Source organism: Hyaena hyaena, unplaced genomic scaffold (assembly GCF_003009895.1).
Source record: "Hyaena hyaena isolate Hyena2069 unplaced genomic scaffold, ASM300989v1 scaffold_491, whole genome shotgun sequence".
In the NCBI taxonomy this organism is placed as follows: domain Eukaryota; kingdom Metazoa; phylum Chordata; class Mammalia; order Carnivora; family Hyaenidae; genus Hyaena; species Hyaena hyaena.
Genome location: NW_024081114.1, coordinates 442,622 through 450,119, shown reverse-complemented (window position 1 = coordinate 450,119; position 7,498 = coordinate 442,622).

Genomic DNA, 7,498 nt, shown 5'->3' with positions numbered 1-7,498 from the left:
AGGGCTTGACCCCACGAACCAGGAGATCATGACCTGAGTTGAAACCAAGAGCTGAATGCTCAATTGACTGAGCCACCAAGTCGCCTTGATCCTGTCTATTTTCGATGTGGAAGATGGGTCCTACCTCACACCAAGAGAAAGTACAACAGAGATCAATCCTGAGAAAGAGAGGGGGGCTCTGTGATAGACACTAGATAATAAAAATATGGCAAACGTCCACTGCAGTGCTGAAGAGGGCCATTAGGTCACAGAATCTAAGGCCCTGACTTGTGCAAGCGTGTCTCTTCATGGACAAAGGGCTCAGGTATAGTGTAGGGTGTTTAGGACCCTTTGGTGTAGATGGGGAGGACCCAGCTGTATCTGCTCACTCAGAGCGCTTTCAGGGGGGAGGGGGAGAGAAAAATAAACATGAAATTCAAGCAAATAATTAGGGATTTATTAACATTGAGCAAAAGCACATAAAAATGTTGTATTCAGTTAAATGGTGAGTAACTAACTCTTCAGATGGCTTTTGACTGGTGTCCACACAGCTGTTTCTCTAAACCTGTCTGCGCTCAGAGGCAGATGCTTCAAGCAGCCCACGTGGATTTCCCACACACTCTCAGCTCCCAGCAAATTCTCCTGAACACTGGGTGGCCATGTCACTGATCATTATGGCCCCTGCCTCAAGAACTGACAGCCTGCTTCCTTTTCTCTGTATCCTACAAATCCTAGTCATTAAAAAAAATAATAAATTCAAGACTCAAGCCCAGGAGCTAAATGCATTTTTTTGTTGTTTGGAAAGCCCAGTTTTTAGTAGAAAGCTATCCTTGGCAAAGGTAGCTCTGCCTTCCCCCCACCACCCGCCGCCACTCAGCCTGCACTGCTTCATTAGTTTAAAAAAATTTTTTAAGGATTATATTTTAAAGTAATCTCTACACCCAACGTGGGGTGGGGCGTGAACAAACAACCCTGGGATCAAGAGTCGCATGAGCCACTAACTGAGCCAGCCAGGCGCCCCACCACTGCTTTATTTTTGCCTCAAGATCAAGTATTCTGATGCATCTCAGTGGCCACTGGGTCCATTTCCTACCACATAGTGACAAACCAACAACAAAGATCATGATTAACAGCCCCCAAGCCCTTCACTGCAAATACACAGGACTGCTTCAAGCACTCAGAGGTTCCACATTCATCCCCAGAATTTGATATAGGGTAAGTTTGACTAAATCTTCACTTTTGCACAGGGCTTGACAGCTCGTATAGAGACTTTGTGGTTTGCCTTCTCCTATACATTAGTTTACTTGTTCCCCACTGTAAGGCACCAGGCAATCACAACTTTTCTCTTGAATTATTATAAACACTTCCTACCTTTCTCAATGAACACTATTGCTTGCTTGCTTGCTTGCTTGCTTGCTTGCTTGCTTTCTGTTACTGGGCTGTGGTTAACAATGAAAAGTGTAGTGTCAATTGTTCACTTTGATGAGTTTTGACAGTTGAATGCACTGTGTAACTGCCACGTACAACAAGATATAAAACATTTCCATCGCCCCAGAGCATTCCCTCATTTTTCCAATTTCCCTCTCTCTCCAGGCAGCTACTTTTGATTTCTATCACTATAGATGATTTTTTCTGTACATGAATTTCATTTCATGTCAATAGACTCATATAGTATATGCATTTCTGTGTCTTTTTTTCCATGGATTTAAGAATCATTCGTGTTGTCTGTATCAGGTATCCCTTACTTCGTATTGCTGAGTGGTATTCCCTTGTATAAATATACCACAATTTGCTTATAAATTCATCTTTTGATAGAAATTTGTAGGGTTGGGGGGAGATAATTTTTGCTCTTAAAAATACGGCTGCTATAAAAATTCTTGTGCAAATGCTCTTGTGAACATATGTTTTCATTTAACTTGGATAAATACCTAAGAATGAAATTGCCAGGTCAGAGGGTAGGTGTATGTTTAACTTTATAAGAAACCACCAGATAGTGCTCCAGAGCGGGTTTCTCAGATATATGAGTTGTCAACATCCACTCTTGCTTCCCCCAGCCATTTCTCCTCAGAGGCTCCAGACCAATCTATTCAAAACATAACCTTGATCCCATCACTTTCCTGCTTAAACTCTTTCAATGGCTTCCCACTGCCCTTCGGATAAAGTCCAAATTTTTTAACATAGCTTGCATACTTTGGCCTCTCGCTCTGTATTTAGCTACCGCTTCCCCATCTCCCTACCCCCTCATGTTTGGATTGCAGCTGCTCTTGATACGTTTTCATTCCTTGCATATGAAGCTCTTTCCCTCCTTGGGGCTATTGTACACATGGTCCTTTTCCCTGAACAGCCCTCATTCACTCATTTGCCCCTTTGCCTATTTATTCCTCAAGTTTCAATTTAAAAGTGACTTCCTCAGGGACTTCCTCTGCAGATGAGGTCAGGTACTCCGTCCCCTGTTCCCGTAGTGCCCTGGCCTCTTTTTTTTTTTTTTTTTTAATATTTTTTTGTTTATTTCTAGGAGAGAGAGAGAGACAGACAGCGTGAGCAGGGGAGGGTCAGAGAGAGAGGGAGTCACAGACTCTGAAACAGGCTCCAGGCTCTGAGCTGGCGGTCAGCACAGAGCCCGACGCGGGGCTCCAACCCACGAACCGCGAGATCATGACCTAAGCGAAAGTCGGACGCTTAACCGACTACGCCACCCAGGCGCCCCAGTGCCCTGGCCTCTTGCTTGGCATTCATTGCAGTGCTATTTTTAAATTGTGTGTATTTATTTCAATTTTTGAATGGGTAACACATTCATGATGTTCAAACATGCTGAAAAGATATTCAGTGAAAAGTTTTATTCTCACCCCTTTTCCCATTTGCCTGGGCTCCCACCTATATTTTTTGTAAGTTTATTTATTTATTTTGAGAGAGAGAGAGAGAGAACACAGCAAGAGAGGAACAGAGAGAGAAGGAGAGAGCAAGTGAATCCCAAGCAGGCTCTGCACTGTCAGGTCAGAGCCCAATGCGGGGCTCAAACTCATGAACCGTGAGACGGTGACCTGAACCGAAATCAAGAGTTGGCCGCCTAATCGACTGAGCCACTCAGGTGGCCCGCACCTATATATTTTTAAAAGCCCAAAGCCCTTATATTGGTTTTAAAAATCTTTCCAAAGATGTTCTTAAAAATGCCTATACAAAATTTTACACACACACACACACACACACACACACACACTCACAAATTACTATTACTATCATATTATTTTATCATATTAGTATTTAACTATTATTAATCCTATGCATATAACTATACTACAATTAGTATTATTCTACATGGCTACATTATTCGTATTACTATACTATCATCAGCATTACATTTGAACACTCTCCACCCTGTCCTGTACTTTGCTTTTTCCACTTAACCAATATGTCTTGGCAACTTTCCATTTCAGAACTTACAGTTTCCTCATCTTCTGTCACTGATACTTCGTGTTACACCCTATGGCTGATCCAAGCCCACACTGGTGGCTACTGAAGTCATTTTTAATCTTTTGCTATTACAAACAATGGAGCAATGGTAACAATCATATGCATATGTTACTTTTTATGTTTGAGAGAACATCTGAAGGATAATTTTTCAGAAACCAATTGTTGGACCGAAGAGTGTATACGTTTGTATTTTAACAAATTTTGGCATGGGGTTGTACCCCTTATATTCCCACCCACAACGTATCAGCGTAAATGTTTCCCTTTGACCCTTTGACCTCACCCATAAGTGTTGCAGAACATTTGAGGATGTTTGGCAATCTGAAAGCAGAAAAATGTTATCTCAGCAGAGTTAGTTTTACTTTGCATTTCTTACTTAAGAAACTAAGCAAGTAGTAGGATTTATTGTATTTCTGATTACTTAGCATTTCTGATTATTTAGTGCCTGAGATATGGTAGATATCCAATACATTTATTGATACAATAATAAACATCTGTATTATATAATGACATGTAATAGGATGTATCATGTGCTATATAGATGCATGTCTAATTATTAATATATGCATATGTATTACATACTAATATGTATATTTGTTAACTAGATAAAGAATGATGATCAAAGAACTTAAAGTGGAGTGATTTAGGACACATAGCTTGTAAGTAGAGACTCTGTGCATGAGATACAGTCTGCTTTCTATTAGTCTGTGCAGCCCAACCTTTCTAGGCCAGTCCAGAGAGAGGAAAAGGAGATGTCACTAAAAAGAGGAAGGCAGCATCTCAGCTCTGCCTTGCTCTCCATGTTGCTGTTGAAATAACATTTATACACGATGCCAGGTATTCTCTTTAATGCCAGCTAGAGAACACCCAGCTCAGGACCAGCTTCTGGGGCCTCACTCCTCTGTGTTAGGTTAAGAACATGAGAGTCCATCAAACCTGGGCAGGAATCTCAGCTCTGATAGTAGCTGTGAGACTGTCCTCTCCTAAGATATAATTTTCTGTTGGGGAAAAGGAGATGATGACACCCACCTCTAATAGGAACCTGGAGGCTTCTGCTCAGCCTGATACTCTTCCTCCAATGACTCTCCTCCCTCTTTGTAACTGGTGACTCCAAGAACCTGGCAGATCTGACTGGACCCAGGGTGGACTGACCCAAATGAGATCAGTCAGAATCTCAGAGGCATGTGGGCAAAGAACCCAGAGGTGCTGCTAATTCTTGGTCTGGTAAGTGGGGTGAGATACTGACTGGTTAGCTCTATATTTGACTGCATGTGGAGTTTGAGAGGACCCTCTAGGTGGTCTCCCCTTTCTTTGCCTCACTTCACAGCCAAGTGAAGGATGGGACAAAGGAAGAGCAATACATCAGCTTTTTGTAGACAGACATAGCTTAGTGCAGCATTGTTGAACCCCACAGGGAGAGAGACTTTTGTAAGCAGCCCTTAATAGCCAGAGAGATGAAGGAAGGGAGACTGGGAGCTCTCTAGGGGCGTTCAAAGAAGAAAGAGGGGGGCAAGGGCTGAGCTATGTGTGTCTGGTTCTTTTCCCAATTTCAGTGATCAAATGCTGGGAGTATAACCCTAATGAAGTCCTTGTATTTGACTTCAGGTCACCCTAACATGGAGTTTCAGAGAGAAGCCGGGCCAAGAGATGACAGCACCTAGAGAAGTAGCTCCAATTGTCTGTGTTCTGATTTCCCAGCTTCTGTCTGTAGTCTCTTGTATGGAGCCTGGCCATACTTCTTGCCCTTAAGTTCTCTCAGATACAGCACATTCTTTATAATCTCCCTTTATTTAAATTCTTTCTTGTGAGTCTTGTTACTGATAAGGATCCTAAGTCACACAATGGTTGTGAAGTTTCAATAGAAAAATGAATATAGGGCACCCAACACAGTGGACTCAATATATGTTTAGTTTTACATAGATGTAGATACAGATATAGGCAGGGGAGGGATGGGACAAAGTTTCAAGCCTCCATCAGTCAATTCATTCCTGCTTTGAACATGACACCAAAAACACCCTAAAGTCTTGAAATTTCTACTTGAAGCTCAAACAGCCATACAAAGTAGACTTTTTACTATGAAAACATTGTTGAAGACATGTTTGTCATAGGCTGGGAGAATGGTGTGGGAGCTGGAGCCACATATACTAGGGTAGCGATTCAGGCTCTAACACCTACTAGCTGATAAGATTTATGGAAGTCATCAACTCTGTGAATCTGAATTTCCTTAACCATAAGATAAAAATTTAATTTGTGTGGTTGTTGTAGGTGCTAGATGCGTTCCTGGCACATAGAGAATGCTCAGTGAGTAAATGGTAGGTAATAGTGTAATATGTTCAATATTCCCAAGAAGGGTCAAGGGGATCCTCCTTTATGATAATAAGAGCTACCTGCTCAATTATGTTTCTGTTTTTGCCTGGAGTTCAGAATCAAATCTGTTTATTTTATTTTTAAAATATAATTTATTGTCAAATTGACTAACATACAGTGTGTACAGTGTGTTCCTGGTTTTGGGGGTAGATTCCTGTGGTTCCTTGCTTACATACAACACCCAGTGCTCATCCCAACAAGTGCCCTCCTTAATGCCCATCGCCCATTTCCCCTCTCCCCCACACCCCCATCAACCCTCAGTTTGTTCTCTGTATTTAAGGGTCTCTTATGGTTTGCCTCCTTCCCTTGCAGAATCAAATTTAAAACATCATAGTGACAATCCTGTTACCATTAAAGTTGTCATATCATAATTCCCTTTTCCTGGCTCTTGATTTTCAACTTCTGGAGCTTATCAATGAATGAGAAGCAGTTTATCAACCTGGTCAGGGCATGCGTGTGTATATGTGTATACACACTCTCCCCACAAGCTCAGTTAAACAGTGATTTTTCAAGGCAATTCCCACTTGGATGATTCCCTGCCAAGAGAAAATGTATATTACTTTTCAGTCCAGCATCAAGGGGCTCTGCAAACTAGTGCAAGAGAAATTTAATCTTGGTCTACATAACAGAAATGGGGCAGCCAGCCAGCAAACTTTTGTTTTATGTTTTAAGAAATGCTGAGAGAAACGCAAGGTGCTCTTTGTCAAGTGATGTCTGTGGTGATCAAGTGCAGCCCCAATGGACTAAGGCTAGCCCCAGGAAAGGACGGGAATATCTCAGTGGGTTAGGCTAAAGGAAGGTCTTTGAGGGATCAATTCCATTGGGTGATTGAAAGGCTGCAAAAAACACTAAGGATGAAACACGGAGCTTCAGGGTCCAGAGTGTTGGTTCTAAAAGTGTCACAGATCAGAAGCTGACAAGGATGGAGCAGAGGGAGGAGGGAGACAGAGGGGGTATGTGAGCTGGGACCAGATCACAGAGGGAAGGGAGCCTTTGGACCATTTTTAAACAACAGTATTGTCTTTCCTACTCTTCAGCTCAACATCCATTGAACTAGAGGCAGGAACTTTCTCATTATCATGTAATTATAGTAATTAGACAATATATAGACAATGCTTGGAGGTCACTTTTATTACTTTTCTTCTCCAACTGCATAAACTAAGACTCAGAGGGTAACTCAATTGTCCAGGATTACTCTACAGGTCTAGCCAACACTTGAACCTGAGTCTTGGAGTCTTCAGGTCCAGTGATTGCATTTTCCAGTTTGGCTTCAAGGCAAGAGCATTATCTTATTTATTCATCTTTGTTTTTCCACCCCTCCCTTCTTGGTCCCAGCTCTCCAAAATGGAGTGGAGTTTGGGGAGTTGAAAAAGTCAAACATGACCCCGTGATTCCTTTTTTCTCCAGCAGGCCCTGGAAATGGCTGTAGGAGCTGGCAAAGTAAGAGCACATTGAGGCCAGAGGCCCCTCTCTCCCCTTCTGAGCACATTCCCATTTCCTGTCCAGTCTCTGGGAGAGGAATTTTGCCCATGGGAGCTGTCTCAGGTGCCGACTGCTCCCACTGACCTTTCCGTTCCTCCCTGACACATTCCTGCATCTCAATCAGAACTGGTCAATGTGTCACTTCCCCCAGCCTGCCTCCCAGCCAGACCTGAAGCTGGTGAACAATTAACCTCCAGCAGCT